Below are 16,225 nucleotides of genomic sequence, written 5' to 3'. Positions count from 1 at the left end.
AAAAGCAGGCATCATTTTAAAGCCTGGATCTTTGAAAGACCTTGTAACCACCACAAACATGGGAACAATGTCATTTGAAGAAGTTGAGCAATATCTTTGTATGAGTCTAGAAATCAACATGACAAAAAATATAGCATACTCCGAGTGTTTACTCCACTAATCCAATAACAGCACTGTAAAGCAGGATGCTGCTATTTGCCCCATAGAATTGAAGCTGGAAGAACAGTCGCTTCTTGGACAGCTTTTAAATTTCCAGCCAAGGATAGATTGAACGCAGGACTATCTAGCTCATATTTCTGCCACCATGCTGTATGCCATCTATACATATTAGACTAAGAAAATGTATGCAAACCTACATTTCCTATTCAGGAGGACACAGGTTCTTTCTAGATATAAGTACACAGACATTTGAAAAGAGAGAAAAGCTAACATACCTATTGTGTTTTAGACTCTTACATTAATAAAGTATTTGCTCAATGAAAATGGCAAAAGAGGAAAGAGCAGGGCTTGATTTGAGTCAGGACTCCTCAGAGCTTAGCTCTATAGCCCATTTTCAACTCTGGATCAGGGAAAAGAATAATAGATGCCATTAAAACATGGACAGAAAATCATTCCCTCAAAACTGGCACACAAGTCTCTGCAATTAGAGTTTTGCAGGGGTGAAGATGTTTTTAAAATTAAACATTGTATAAGACAGCTTTGCCACTATGAGGATTTAAAACAAAAAAATTACAGAAGCCAAAGTAATGTGGAACTAAGTAAACATACTTCTATTATCACTGCACAGAATAGTCCTAGATATGAGGAATATAAGATCTATTGCCTCCCACTTAGTTGTGTGGGGTTGTTAGGCAGAAGAAAAGGTTCCACTGCATTTTTTTAATGTTAGAATGTTTCCCAGTGCCTGCCCTGAACATTGTCACAGGGGACAGTGGTGCAAATATGCTGTCAGGATCTTGCCCTTCGATGAAAAGAGGTATCACATCGCTAACCGTAACTCCACCCCCACCCACCCCCGAAGCCAGAGATCAAGCTCACAACCGATTTTCCAGTCCTGGGGTTTAGGAGGCAGCATGTGCAGAGTGCCTTTTCCTCACCACCAACGAATCCTGACCCACACATTGTACAATCAGGGATCCCTTGGGTCAGAAAACGCAACTTCTAGGTAGGCTCGAGCCCATAAAGCTTCGGAATTTAAAAAAAAATACTGCCTTGAAGTATTTTTCAATAATAATTATATACCCTCCCCCCCCCCCCCCCAAAAAATCTTAGGGGAGAAAGTCTGCTTATGGCGGGGAATCAAGGGCAGTTCGATCCTCGCTGCTTAGACAGGGCCAAGCAGGGACTCCCACGCCGTTAACGCGCACGTTTGGGGAGGCGGGAGCTGCGGAGGGGGAGCATTCTTCCGCGGAGACCACGCACTTTACTCACCGCGGCGGGCAGACACGTTTTTGCTCGCGGAGGCTGACCCTTCCGCCCAGTTATCCGATGAGCCTTTGGCTTTGATGCGACACGAAAGAACAACAACGCCGACGCCACCACCGCCTGCTTGCTACTGTTCTGCTCCCTGCTATAAATACCAGGCAGCAAAACTTAACACGATCGGCCCACGCCTTTCTCCCGCGGCAGCTAGGGCGGCTCTGACACGAGAGGGTTCTCCCCGCTGGCATCAACAGTAGCCGCCGACGCCGACGCCTCCGAGGCTTCTCAAGGCGGCTGCGAATCGCCGGCTACGACAAGGCCGGCTGCGACTGGGAATGTGAGCTCCCGCAGGCACACGCCGCCGCCGCCGCCGCCCTCTCTCTCGCTCTCCAGGCCCCAGTGAAAGCAGCCGGCGCAGAACTAGCGGGGAAATCTTGGAGGAGTTTCATTGCCTCGGTCCAAGGGAGATGGTGATTTGGAGGCTAAGGAGGGAATGCATGCTTGCATATTTACACGCCAGGCCGCAGGAGGCGAGGCAGGGCTCTGTCGCTGTAATTGAGCAAATGGGGTCAAAGAACCTGGCCCGAGCTCCTGAGGGACCCCCAGCTCCACCCCTCCCTATTTCATTATCTCCCTCACCCCAAGGGGTCGATGGAAAGAGGGGTGCACACGGCCGCCTCTCCCCTAGCTATGCCCCCTTGATGCAGGGGCCCGGCCCTTCCCCTCTGCTCTAGATCGCCCTCTTCTCCCGTGTAGCCCCAAGTTACCTAGGCATCTTAAGCTGACTCTGAGGAAGCCCCGCTTTGCTCACTGGAACTGATCTAGCATTGCAGCCTTTAACAGAGGAAGCTGCTTTCTACTGAATCGGACCCTTGGTCCACCTGACTCAGTACTGCCTGCACAGACTGGCAGTGGCTATCTAGGATTTCAGACAGCCCTATCTAGGGATGCCAAGCCTTTTGCATGCTAAGCAGATGCTCTTCCACTTAACTATTGCTACTCCCCATAGATCTTTGGTGTCATCTGTGTTTTCCCTTTCAACTTTTTATTTATTCATTCATTCAGTTTATATACCGCCTTTCCAAAAGTGGCTCAGGGCGGTTTCCATTAAAATCAGGAACACATATTTAAACAATAAACAAAAAAACCCAATGCCTCCATATGTCTCTCCGGGGTACCCCAGAGACCAATCCGACTGCTGCATTTTGAACTAACTGAAGCTTCCAAACTATGTACAAAGGCAGCCCTACATAGAACCCATTGCAGTAGTCAACCTAGAGGTTACCAGCTAGTGTACCACTCTTTTCAGGTCATTCTCCTCAAGGAATGGGCAGAGTTGTGGAATCAATTGCAGCTGGTAAAAAGTGCTCCTGGCCACAATCTCAACCTGAGGGACCAGGGTGAGACCCAAGTCCAAGAGCACTCCCAAGCTACTAACCTGTTCTCCCTTGGGGAGTGTAACTTCGTCCAGAACAGGAGGTTCTATCCTGTCTTGCAGATTATGACCCCAAACAATGAGCACCTCCATCATGCTTGGATTCAGTTCCACTTTATTATCCCTCATCCAGCCCCTTACTGCCTGTAGGCAGGCATTTAAGGGACTAATGACATTTCCTGATATTGAAGACAAGGAGAAATAGATTTGGGTGTCATCAGCATATTGATAACACCCAGCACCAAATCCCCTGATGACCTCACCCAGCGGTTTCATGTAGATGTTAAAAAGCATTGGTGACAGAATGGAGCCCTGAGGGATTCTATATAGTAGCTCCCACTTTGAAGAGCAACTGTCACCATCTGAAATCTGTCCGAGAGATAGGAGTGGAACCAAGCAGTGTCTCCTATCTCCCAAATCCCTCAGGCAATCCAGAAGGATACCATGGTCGATGGTATCAAAAGCCGCTGAGAGATCCAAAAGAACCAGCAGTCACACTGTCAATTCCCTGGCAAAGGTCATCTATCAGGTGACCAAGGCCATCTCAACCTCATAGCTCTCCCTAAAGCCAGTTTAAAATGGGCCTAGATCATCAGTTTCTTCCAAGACCACTTGGAGCTGGTCAGCCACCACCCTCTCAGTCATTTTACCGAACCATGGGAGATTGGAGACTGGCATATAATTATCCATCACCAGGGGATCCAGAGTGGGCTTCTTAAGAAGAGATCTAACCAGTGCCTCCTTCAAACAAGGTGGCATCCTGCCCTCACTCAGTGAGGTATTGATGATATCAACTAGGCTAGCTCCAACAACCTCTCTGACTGCAAGATTAAATCAGCCATGTTGAAAAAACAGGTAGTAGGCCGTACCGCTTCAAGCAGCTTGTCCACATCCACAGGAGTCACAAACTAAAACTGAACCAATCTAATCTTGCAAGAGGGATTGTTGGACACCTCCCTAATTGGGCCTGCAGAAATACTGGAGTCCAGATCAGCCCGAATGCAAGAGATTTTATCTGCAAATAACTCACTGAATGTGTCACAGTGAGACATTGTTAACAGATTTGAAAACAGATTTGAAACAGAAGGGACTTGAGTTAAACCCTTAACAATCCAAAATTTGCAGACACAAAACGTGCAAAATAACATTGTTTCCTTGCTTCATATATTGCCACAACATTGGCCTTCAAATGGGCTCTACGCTGTGTCTTATCAGATTCAAGATGAGTCCTCCATTTGTGTTCCAGTCATCTATGTTGCCACTTCGGCTTCTGTAAAGTGTGCCATTGAGTCAATGTTGACTCCTGGCGACCACAGAGCCCTGTGGTTGACTTTGGAAGAATACAGGAGGGGTTTATTGCCATCTCCCATGCAGTATGAAATTATGCCTTTCATCATTTTCCTATATCGCTGCTCCCTGATATAGGTGTTTCCCATAGTCTGGGAAACATACCAGTGGGGATTCGAACTGGCAACCTTTTTGCTTGCTAGTCAAGTCATTTCCCCCCTGCTCCCATATACCATGCAGCTAATTTTGAAGTGGGTCGGTGAGGATGCTTAGGAGCAATCGTGTCTACTTCCCTGGTAAGTTCCCTGTTCCAGGTATCCACCAGGGCATTGACAGAATCACTGGCAAAACCAACTGCAAAATCCTCCAAGGCACTTTGGAGTCCTACTGACTAGCCTTCCCGGCAGCCCATTCTAATAGGTCTACCACCCCTGCAGGCATCAATCATGACTGTAAGACCAACCTTAACCAAGAAGTGGTCCGTCCATGGCAATGGGGAAACTACAAGAGACCCCACCCATGGAATGTCTCCCTGACCCAAACAAAAGACCAAATCCAGCATGTGATGAGCAACATGCATAGATCCTAGGACTAATTGGGATAGGCCCATCATGGCCGCTATGAACTCCTGAGCAGCACCAGACAACCCAGTCCCAAAATAGACGTTCAAATCACCCAGCACCAAAAATCTGAGCAACTCCCACACCAGCTATGCAACCAACTCCGTCAGCTCCTTTAGGGTGTCTGTTAGGCAGCAGGGTGGAAGGAACTCCAACAGAATCCCCAATCTATCCCGAATCCAGAACCTAAGTTACGCACACTCAATATAAGTCAATTTTATCACAGGGATCCTGGAAAGGTAGATGTTATTCTTATGGCCCACAGCCATTCCCCCCAGCCCACCCGCTCCTACTTCCCCTAAACTGTTCCGCAACTGAGTACCCTGAACACACACAGGACCACTAGCATCTCCCAACCATGTCTCAGTTATACAAGCCAGGTGGGTTCCTTCATCCTCAATCAAGTCATGGGTAATTTCAATCTTATTTCGAACAGACCTGGCATTACAAAGGAGCATGGTTAGGTTCAGTGGGGAGTTGGAACTACTCCCCGAGGCCTGAGAGCTGACAGGGCAGCTGGAAGGGAAAACAGTAATTAAATTACTGGACTGCCTTCCCCTGTAACGGCATGCTGGCCGTTACAGGGGAATGCCCTGTAATCTATTCCCCTCCACTACTGAAAAAGCTGCCCCAGTTTCTCGAACGTGCCCCCTGCGCCATCCTTAATAAGAGAGCCAAGACACATTGCTGTGAGCAACCTGGCACAAACCACGAAAACATTAAAACTAAAACTAAAACTGGAGGACCCTGAACATAACTTCCCCTCAGACTTCAGTCCTACACCAAAGCCCCGACACTAAAGGCCAGCCCCCTTTGGTGGCCGGCTTCAGCAGTGGCCCACCCATAGGCAGCCCATCTACCAGTGCCCACGCCAGCAGCTACACCAGTGAAATAATGGGGAACTCTTAGGGACACCAAAGTGGGTTGGGTGGTAGGGCATGATGGGTGCCACCTACCACCCAAACCACACACCAAAACAGGCAAGCGGGCAATTTTTAATTTTGTTTCACCTTTCACCAACCCTCAGGATCCTATGGGAGTTTGGGGAAAAGGTTAAAAAATTAAAAATAACCTGCTTTCTTTTGTGGCTTAAGTGGTAAATAGCACCCATCACACCATAGCACCCAACCCACTTTCGTGTCCCTAGGACTTACCCATGCGGAACAATGAGGTGTCCCAGGTTCCGCATCGTCCCCTATGGCTGAAATAAACTGCACTCACAGAGTGCACACAAGAAGCTTTGCATTGCAATTTGCTATGCATTTTGCGCCCATGCCTTGCAAAACTCTGCAGATTAGAAGCACACAGTTAAAGAAATCTGTCCCTCCCAACACAGGACAACACAGATTTTTTTCAAACACAGTCCAAATATGGCCACAAAAGAATCACTCACACAGAATCCATTGCCAGCCACAGTGCCTGCAGTAACATCATTGGCACAAGTTGATCTTTCATGCACAATTATGACTCCTTATGTTACTTCCTAGCATTGCAACAACAGCTGCCAAAGCAGCACCCTTACTTAGCAGCAAGCATAGTCATAAACTCAACTGGAGCAACTTCAGCCACATTTTTGACTGAGTACACCTTGCAATGAAAGCAGATTACAGAGCAGTCCAGAGTTGTGAGTGGAGCACAAGTTAGTCTCAAGGCCAGATATTGAGCTCATCACAGCAATCACCAATAAATAAATAAATATATCTATATAGATATGAGAGAGAGAGAGAGATTGCCGCTTGCCAATGTCCATTTCTTACCACAACTGTATCTCTTAAACAAAATAAACCACTACTCAAGAGAGGCAGGCACCTAAGTTCTGTCTTTGTCAATCTGAGATCCAGCAAAAACAGATCGTTATAGCAGCAATAGCACAACATATTATACTCAGTGCTGAGAAAAGTAAACCACAAAATTAAACCTACCTTCCTGCTGTCCTGATGTATCCTCTTCTTCAAAAGAGGCACAGTACAAGGGGTCTTGCTCTCTCTGCCTCCCAGTCCCATGGAATACATTTTGAATTTGAAATTTCGGTGTTCCCCCCTCCCTCCCCCCAGCCAATGGGAGCACAGCTGCCTGTAACAACACTTGATTTGAATAATAGCAAGCCAACCAAGAAGCAAGGAGGTCACAAGCCAATCGGAAGCCAGTGCCAGAAAAACAATCAGCAAGGAGAAAACAGACCTCCAAAATGGCATTCAGAACATCTAAATGTTTCTGTTGAAATGGGTTGCTCTGCTCTGAGCTCAAAACAGGCCCTTTAACACTTAAGCTCAAAACACTCAAAACAGCCTGTTTCAAGTCAAAACGTTCGCCAGCGAAACATTCTGCACATCCTTAATTGTTACTGCTCCAGCACTACAAAAATGCATACACCTTTTGCACAGCCTTCTGCTCAAAAATGTAATGTCTGAGTACAGTATTTTCAGCACTCATATTTCAGAGTTTATGAATGGGGAATTGGGTCTAACTTAGTGTGCTGAACAAATACCAATGGGACATTTCATCATCACCTGTTACTATTGTTGTGAATAGTCACTGTTCATATCTTGAATACAACTGAGCTCTTCATCAAAATGTCACAGACCTACTGTACCGCTAGCATTTTGTTGTTGCCTTTTAGCAAAACCATTTACCATTTTTCTCCTTCTGTATCCATGTATATATGGGAATATATTGTTTTTATAATCTGCCAACCGACAATAATGCTTTGTGCATTGGATGAAGTGGATCTAGTCCACAAATGTTTATGCCACCATAAATCTGCTGCTGCTTACGATGCCACAAAACTCTGTGGGTTTTTTTCCTTCTTGGCAGAAGCATCTCTTTATCACTCTGGAATCACCTTGAGATAAAGCGGTGCTTTTGCCAAGAGCATAAAAAATAGTGCTTAAAGCAAGCTAAAGGACAGCAGATCTTTTTAAGTGATGGTGTATATAGGACAGATGCAGAAAGATAATCTCAAATTCATCTTTAATTACAAAACAATTGTAAAATGTTCAGAACTATGATGGTTATAGGCAGGCATTAGCTACATTTGCTCTGTAATTTTACACCGTGTACCGTGTACCAAGCTTTCTATTCATCCCTGCATCCTAGATTTCTCTCTCACTTTTAAAATTGCCAGTTTGACTGTTACATATTGGTGTAATTTAAAGAGTGGGGAAAAGAAAGCAAATTGCTGCACAATAGCTTTAGAATATAGCATTCTCTTTAGTAAGATAGGGAGGCAAGGCTCATAATATGCACTTTGTAAGGAGTAGCAAAATAACCCACTTTATCAATCTTAGGCAAGCTTACACATGATTTTGCAAAGACTCTTTATAAATCTGGGGTGGTGTTTTTTAAATTACAAAAAGGCCAGAATTACATTTTTAGATCATGACGCTTGTCATGCTACAGTTTTTCATCCCATTCATCAGCATCCAGAATTCGTGAGAGAGGGGTCTGTGTGCGGTGTTTTTTCTTCTTCCCTTTCCAAATGGACCGACTTCAAGTGAGCTTGATTGCCTCCCTTTGTAACTTATTCTGTCAGGTGCATCATATCTCAAGAATGTAGTCTATTTATACCTTTTTTACTGCAAAGGCAGTCTTTGCAGGTTTTAAAAAAAGGCGTGGTGGTGGGGAAGCATCAGCATAGACAGTAAACCATTTGCTAAAATAACCTTTATTTTAGGGAAGGATGTTTAAAATCATCTTGAGATAAATATTATTATCTTTATTCCTCTCAGGAAGAAGGGAGCATTAGTCCTCTCTAAGCAATAGGCAAAACTGGAATAATAGTAACAAATGATGCAACAGAGTATAAAGCACAATAATAGCTACTGACGACGGGCTGCAGAGGCAAAGGGCAGGGCTTGACTTGGAGATAAATTGAGTTCAGGTTATACTTAATGAATGAGAAGTAGAACAGTATCAACAGATAGTCCACAATGATCAGGTTGTCATAGCCAATACAACCAGCGTGGTGGAGTGGCTAGAGTGCCAGACTAGGACCAGGGACTTGAAAATGACCATCCCGCCAAGTGGTTGTAGTGGTTAGAGTGCTGGACTAGGACCGGGGAGACCCGAGTTCAAATCCCCATTCAGCCATGATCCTTGCTGGGTGACTCTGGGCCAGTCACTTCTCTCTCAGCCTAACCTACTTCACAGGGTTGGTGTGAGGAGAAACCTAAGTATGTAGTACACTGCTCTGGGCTCCTTGGAAGAAGAGGGAGATATAAAATGTAAATAATAATAATAACTTAAGACAAACTATCAGGGGTTTGATCCATTCTATTCCTGTTTTCATTCAGATGTAGGTTAGATTTTCAGATAAGGAATAATTTAATCATAAATTAACTATGATGGACTTAGGGAATATGCTAAACGTTTTCAGACCCATCATGACAAAACTATGAAAATAGTAAGGTCGTTCACACGACTGAGATCCCTGGGGCTAGTGAGGGCTGGGGGGAAGGCAAGAGTATACCAACCTTCCCCCTCATGAGTACCATCCATACATGCTGCACCATGTGCCCACACATTCAGCGTGGCGGAGATTTCAGTACAAGGGATCTGGAGGAGGAAGTCCCCAGTATCCCACAATGCATTGCACAGGCAGCGGAGAGGCTGCCTGCAGTGATGAAGCAGCTCCTGGCTTCCTGGCCATTCTTTAAGTGGTATTCTATGGTCAAGAGCCAGCCGGGCTGCCAGTAGCGGCTGCAAACAGCCTCAATCATGTGCATGATCTGAGATGTAGAGGTAAGAAGGGCTATTCATCTCTTACCTTGGTTAAAACCAAGATTAAAGGATAGGGTAGACCTATTTCAGAGTGGCTGAGTCGGAGCAGGTCCCGAGGCACCACACGAACCTGTCTACCCTGGGTTACCCATTCCTACCCAGCTTTGCACAGTCATGTGAACGACCTTAGTGAACAGAAAAATAGTGAAGTGCTTAGTTTATTTATCTTGATTTCAGCCCCTCACACAATCATTTCTTCAAGTTGCTGTTTTAAGTTCAGCAAAAGAAATCAGTTCTTTTCTTTGCTGAATTAAGTTCAGCAAAAGAAAAGAAATCAGTTACAGTAAGATAGATGCATCGAATGCCATATGTGAGTAAACTTCATATTACATGAAACCAATAAAACAAGGATTGTAAATAGAACAATATCGGACCTCTGAAAAGTATAAGCATGCATATGTATTCAGTACTTGGTTTGGGCCCCTTTTGCAGCAATTACTGCCTCAATGCGGCGTGGCATGGATGCTATCAGCCTGTGGCACTGCTGAGGTGTTATGGAAGACCAGGATGCTTCAATAGTGGCCTTCAGCTCTTCTGCATTGTTTGGTCTCATGTCTCTCATCCTTCTCTTGGCAATGCCCCATAGATTCTCTATGGGGTTCAGGTCAGGCGAGTTTTTTGGCCAATCAAGCACAGTAATCCCATGGTAATTGAACCAGGTTTTGGTACTTTTGGCAGTGTGGGCAGGTGCCAAGTCCTGCTGGAAAATGAAGTCAGCATCCCCATACAGCTCATCTGCGGAAGGAAGCATGAAGTGCTCCAAAATCTCCTGATAGACGGCTGCGTTGACCCTGGACTTAATGAAGCACAGTGGACCAACACCAGCAGATGACATGGCTCCCCAAATCAACACAGACTGTGGAAACTTCACACTGGACTTCAAGCATCTTGCATTGTGTGCCTCTCCATTCTTCCTCCAGACTCTGGGTCCTTGGTTTCCAAATGAGATGCAAAAGTTGCTCTCATCAGAAAAGAGGACTTTGGACCACTGAGCAACAGACCAGTTCTTTTTTTCTTGAGCCCAGGTAAGACGCTTCAGTTTGTTGTTCAGGAGCGGCTTGACAAGAGGAATACGACATTTGAAGCCCATGTCCAGGATCCGTCTGTGTGTGGTGGCTCTTGATGCACTAACTCCAGCCTCAGTCCACTCCTTGTGAAAGTCCCCAACACTTTTGAATGGCCTTTTCCTGACAATCCTCTCCAGGCTGCGGTCATCCCTGCTGCTTGTGCACCTTTTTCTTCCACACTTTTCCCTTCCACATAACTTTCTATTAATGTGCTTTGATACAGCACTTTGGGAACATCCAGCTTCTTTTGCAATTACCTTTTGAGGCTTTCCCTCCTTATGGAGGGTGTCAATGATGCTTTTCTGCACAATTGTCAAGTCAGCAGTCTTTCCCATGATTGTGATTCCTAATGAACCAGACCGAGAGACCATTTAAAGGCTCAGGAACCCTTTGCAGGTGTTATGGATTGATTAGCTGATTGGAGTGGGACACCTGGAGCCTAGACTGTTGAACCTTTTCACAATATTCTAATTTTCTGAGATTGTGGATTTGGGGTTCTCATGAGCTGTACGCCATGATCATCACAATTATAACAAATTAAGGCTTGACTTATCTCGCTTTGCATGTAATGCGTCTATCTCATATATCAGTTTCACCTTTTAATTTGCATTACTGAAATTAATGAACTTTTGCACAATATTCTAATTTTTCGAGTTTCACCTGTATTACAAATGTAGACTAGTTATTGGCAGAACTATTTCTTCCCTTGCTATGATCATTGACAGGTCTAATTGATGGGTTCCCCCACCCCACCTTTCTGTAAAAGCAACAACAAATGAATAGAATTGAATCTGAATGGAGAAAGACTTCACTTTAAAACCTTTACTGTGTTGGTATATTCTTCCATATCTAAGGAACATTACACAGACATATTATTAATCAAAAGCTGTCTGCATCCAGCTTTAGGTTCATAAAAAGAGTAACCCAGATAATTTTATTTTCCCCCCAAAGTGACTGATCAGAGTAGAACAAGCAAATAAAAGATCTCAAATGGTACTGCTGTGGATGTAGCTTGAGTAGCCTTAAGCGACAGCAGGCAAATACTATATTTCAAGAACAACAGTATGCCTGTTCCTTGATGCTGGTATTTCCTTTGGATTTTAATCTAACTGTCCAAAACAGATAGATAAGTCCTGTTCTGTTTCAAAACAGTGCAGCTAACTGTATATACATAGCAAAGAGAACCTGCATTCTGCAAATGCCGAACCAGTTTGGATGAGATGCCGACTGCACTTGTGGTAAAGATGGGATTGTGCCAAGTATGCGTTCACCTTGACATCATCCCGATGTGCTCTTGGGATGTCCCCAGTCATGTGAGGAGCATATCCATCTGAATAACCTCACATACTCAAAATACCTGTTTAAATACCCCCTCACTCGTAAGAGTGCATAGGATGCCCTCTGGTGACATCAGGGTGAATGACATCACCAGCACAACCCCTTTTTTATCACTTATGCTGCCAGCATCTAATCTAAACTGGCTCCTAGATACTTGATAATGATGCTGTTGGAAATTCTCCCACCACAATGGTCCAACATAGATCCCCCCTGCATGTGCTATTTATATTAGAAAAACCAAACACAAGGGCCCCAATAATGGTTATACATATCACCTAACTTGGCTCTCATTTAGATGAGCAGGGGAGAAAATGAATGCTCACAGCCCAACATTCTATCCCACATGTGACTTGGTGTGCTTCCTCATGGAGTGATGGCCTTCACCAAGTCTTGGGTTTCAAGGAGTCTCCATGAGCAGCCAATTAGCTCTTGGGAACCTCCAAGAACATCTATGTGCTCGAGATATCCTGATTTAATATCCAGATGGTAAACTCAAGAAAAATCTCTCCCATCTTATTCCTAAACTTATTTACTTGCAAGTCTCATTCATTTCAATAGGACTTACTTAAAAGAAAATTAATTTGCTTGAAAACAGGGCTTCTCACTTTCAGCTAAAAGAATTACTGCAGACTTCATAAATATCTGCATGCTAATGGCGCAGTGGGGAAATGATTTGACTAGCAAGCCAGAGGGTTGTCAGTTCGAATCCCTGCTGGTATGTTTCCCAGACTATGGGAAACACCTATATTGGGCAGCAGCAATATAGGAAGATGCTGAAAGGCATCATCTCATACTGCACAGGAGATGGCAATGGTAAACCCCTCCTGTATTCTACCAAAGACAGGGCTTTGTGCAGGGGCGTAGCTATAATTGAGCGAAATGGTTCAAAGAACACGGGCCCCCAGCTCCTGAGGGCCCTCCAGCTCCACCCCTCCCTATTTTCCTCATTATCTCCCACACCCTGGGGGGCCTCCAGAGAGAGGGATGAACACAGGCCCCCTCTCCCCTAGCTATGCCCCTGGCTCTGTGGTCACCAGGAGTTGACACCTACTCGATGGCACACTTTATTTTTAATGTGAGGAGACAAAAAGGAACCTCCTGTATTGTGCTGTCAAACATGTGTTCTCCATACTCTCTTTTTTGCTTTTTTCCCCAAGGAAAAAAAAATCAAGAAATAAGGGATTGTGCCTAAATAACATGTAGCTTTAACCCTAGAAATTACCTGAGAAACCTGAGAAAGTTCTATTTCTCTTTTGCTTTGGGAAACAAAGCTGACCCTACAGTCTCCAGTACAGATGAGTAACCATTTTCACAGAAGAGTGGTCTTCCTGAAGTGATTGTCAATATTCAAGAGAGCCACTTCGTGGGTTTTCTGCTGGGATGAAGGCTATAAATCTCAGTGAGTAGTAGACATTGTGCTGGAGTCTACCATAACTTTAAAATAGTCTAGGAACCAGGTATCTGAAGACCACTTGCTCCAGGACCGGACTTGGGGCACTGAGAGGGCGGTGGAATGTATGTGGGGAGGGTGCCGGGTTTTGAGCAGAATCGGTGCTTAAGGGTGGGAGTTGGGGCGCAGGGGTGCCACACGGGTAGGGCGCACCGGGAATGTGCCCTGTTTCCCTGTGGGCCAGTCCGAGCCTGACTTGCTCCCATATGAATCTGACTGGTTGCTAAAATCTTCATTGGACCTGAAGGTGGGATCCTCAGGGATGAAGGTGGCTGCTACCAGGGACATAGCTTTCTTGGTAATGGTGCCTTCTCTGTGGAACTCCTTTCTATCCTTTCATATGACACTAAATTTGATGCTTTTTAGATGCAAGATTTTGTTTGCCCAGGCTTTTAATAGACTCTAGTATGACTCTGATTTTACTGCTCCTTTTAACTAATGTTGGTTTTGTTTCATTGTATCTGTTAACATTTTATTGCTGTCGTGTGATATATTACTTTAAATGGCATTGTAAGCCATTACAAGAATTGAAAGTGGAATTGTAAGATAGAAACATCTTAAATAAATAAATCATAACTGAATGCAAAATTAAGACTGCCAGCTATTCTGTTAGGTGCATATTCATTATAATAGAGTCCCAATGCTTTTGGGACATTAGGCTCAAAGCAACCTAAGTCAAGCACTTTTACAACTCTCTGACTTCAGTGAGAGATGCACTTAATTTTGTCCTGTTGAAATCAGCCTGACCTTATTCCTGTTTACTTAGAATTAATCATTCTGAGTTCAATGGGAACTCAGCCTCAAGACCCACAAAAAGCATTCAGCTTTGGGATGGCAGTGCCCATTTATTTTGTAGGTTTTGTGATTGAGATAATGTATAATGCTTTCCCCAGCAACTTCCAAAACATGATCTGTCATGCCTAAAGTATAATTTTGCTGATTCCTAAGGGCATTACGTAAATTAGACTCTTTGTCAGCAGATATAGGATTATATTATATACATACAGTATATGCATACGCACAAATCTTTCCAAAAAGAGGTAAGTCTCTTAAGTCATCATTATAAACATTTACTGATTTGTTTAAATCAGTAACTAGGAAATAAGCATGTGATTTTTCCATGTTGCAGAAGTAACCTGAGTGTGGTATATGTCACAGAATCGGAGAACAAAATGAGGCCTGAAGTTCATTTAATCCTTCCACTAGACTAGGCTAAAACAGGTTTTACTAGATGATTTTTACAATATCCTAAACCCAGCTGCTTGGAAATTAGGTCTCATTGGCTTCAGAGGAAAAGAGTTTCTTCAATATGTTCAACAGTGTTTGACCCACCTTCAACCTGAAACATACAGTAACCTTGAATCTTATGTGGAGTTAGGCATGTGTAAAGGTAAAGTGTGCCGTCAAGTCAGTGTTGGCTCCTGGCGCCCACAGAGCCCTGTGGTTTTCTTTGGTAGGATACAGGAGGGGTTTACCATTGCCATCTCCTGTGCAGTGTAAGATGATGCCTTTCAACATCTTCCTATATCGCTGCTGCCTGATATAGTACCAGCGGGGATTTGAACTGGCAACCTTCTGATTGTTAGTCAAGCATTTCCCCACTGCGCCACTTAAGGTGACCTTAGGCATATGTATGGCCACTGAAATCAGTTAGCCACAGGATCAGACTACAGAGGTGCTCTTACCCCTGACTTCTGGGCCAATGTCCAGGGTCTCCACACCCACCTCTGGGGTCTGTCCTGGGTGGTGTGGTCATCGTGCTGTGTCCCTGGCCCATACTGCACCGGTAAGCATGACTGTGACCAGGTGGCCGAGCGCAACTGTGGCCGAGCGCAACCTATGCTTTAGAGACAAGAAAGGGGAGTGGGGAAAGAAACATGTGGGAGGGCAATATGTTAAGTTGCGTGTTGAAATGTTTCTGCTAATGCATACTTCTAATTCTGTACCAAGAGATTGTTATACTAGGCGGCATATAAATTCTATTATTATTATTATTATTATTAATAATAATAAATTGCATAAATATGGCTGTTTTATATTCTTACATTCTTGTGAGTTCAGTTGCTTTTGGGGGCCCCAAGAACCCATGTGTTAGAAATACTGTGTATGTTACGGTGTGTATGTGTGTGTTTGTAGGGGATCAGGGGCGTAACTACCATTAGGCAAGGGGAGGCGGCTGCCTGGGGGGCCCCACGCCTCGAGGGGCCCCCCAGAGGCAAGTCACATGACTATATATTGTGAAGTGTGTGTGTGTGTATTAGTGAGGGGCCCATTTTAAAATTTTGTCTCTGGGCCCACTCCAGCCTTGTTACGCCCCTGTAGGGGATGATGTTTAACTTGCAGTGGGAGTGGGGGCTCCAAAGGCCTTTAGGTCCAGACTCCAAAATTACCTAGCTGCACCTCTATAATGGTAAATTAAGCCCATTGAGAATTACCTCCAAAGCATGCACATTTAAATTCAGGGGATTTTTCTAAATATTTCCTGACTGAATGGAAAAATTCTGAAATCTTATAAAGTTTCCTGAATAGGCTTTCCACCCTTACCAAATGAGAATTTCATTGCTTTTTGCAGAGATGTGTTGTTTTTAATGTGTGGCTAGCGTGTTGTGTGAAGTATAGTGCAGGGGACTCCTAAAAAGGAGAGGGATATATTACTTCATAAGAAACAAATTGCAAGCCACCTTACATCCCCATCTTTCAAACATTTCATTCCTTCAATGGAACGTTTATATTATTTCTAGGCTGCAATATACACTTTCTAGGAGCAAACCCGGCCCCACTGAAATCGATGACCATACTTGTGCTTGGGACAGCAGTGGGCTGGGCT

The 16,225-nt window shown here is 44.4% G+C and overlaps 1 protein-coding gene across 5 annotated transcripts in view; it reads right to left on the bottom strand.

The window, feature by feature from the left end:
• TMEM117 (transmembrane protein 117) overlaps positions 1-16,225 on the bottom strand; it is a 355,803-nt gene that overhangs the window by 338,392 nt on the left and 1,186 nt on the right. Inside the window, exon 1 of one of the 5 annotated variants that reach the window (XM_053254797.1) lies at positions 15,084-15,165. The exons of 1 other annotated variant lie outside the window; for it this stretch is intronic. The gene's annotated coding sequence lies outside the window, so the exon portion shown is untranslated. Of the gene's footprint in view, positions 1-1,431; positions 2,170-15,083; positions 15,166-16,225 lie in introns of those variants that run through there. 3 more of the 5 variants (XM_053254800.1, XM_053254796.1, XM_053254799.1) reach the window with 3 other exon arrangements.

Source organism: Hemicordylus capensis, chromosome 5 (assembly GCF_027244095.1).
Source record: "Hemicordylus capensis ecotype Gifberg chromosome 5, rHemCap1.1.pri, whole genome shotgun sequence".
In the NCBI taxonomy this organism is placed as follows: Eukaryota; Metazoa; Chordata; class Lepidosauria; order Squamata; family Cordylidae; genus Hemicordylus; species Hemicordylus capensis.
Note: the sequence above shows the minus strand (reverse complement) of the source record. Positions and strands in the feature narration are given on the sequence as shown.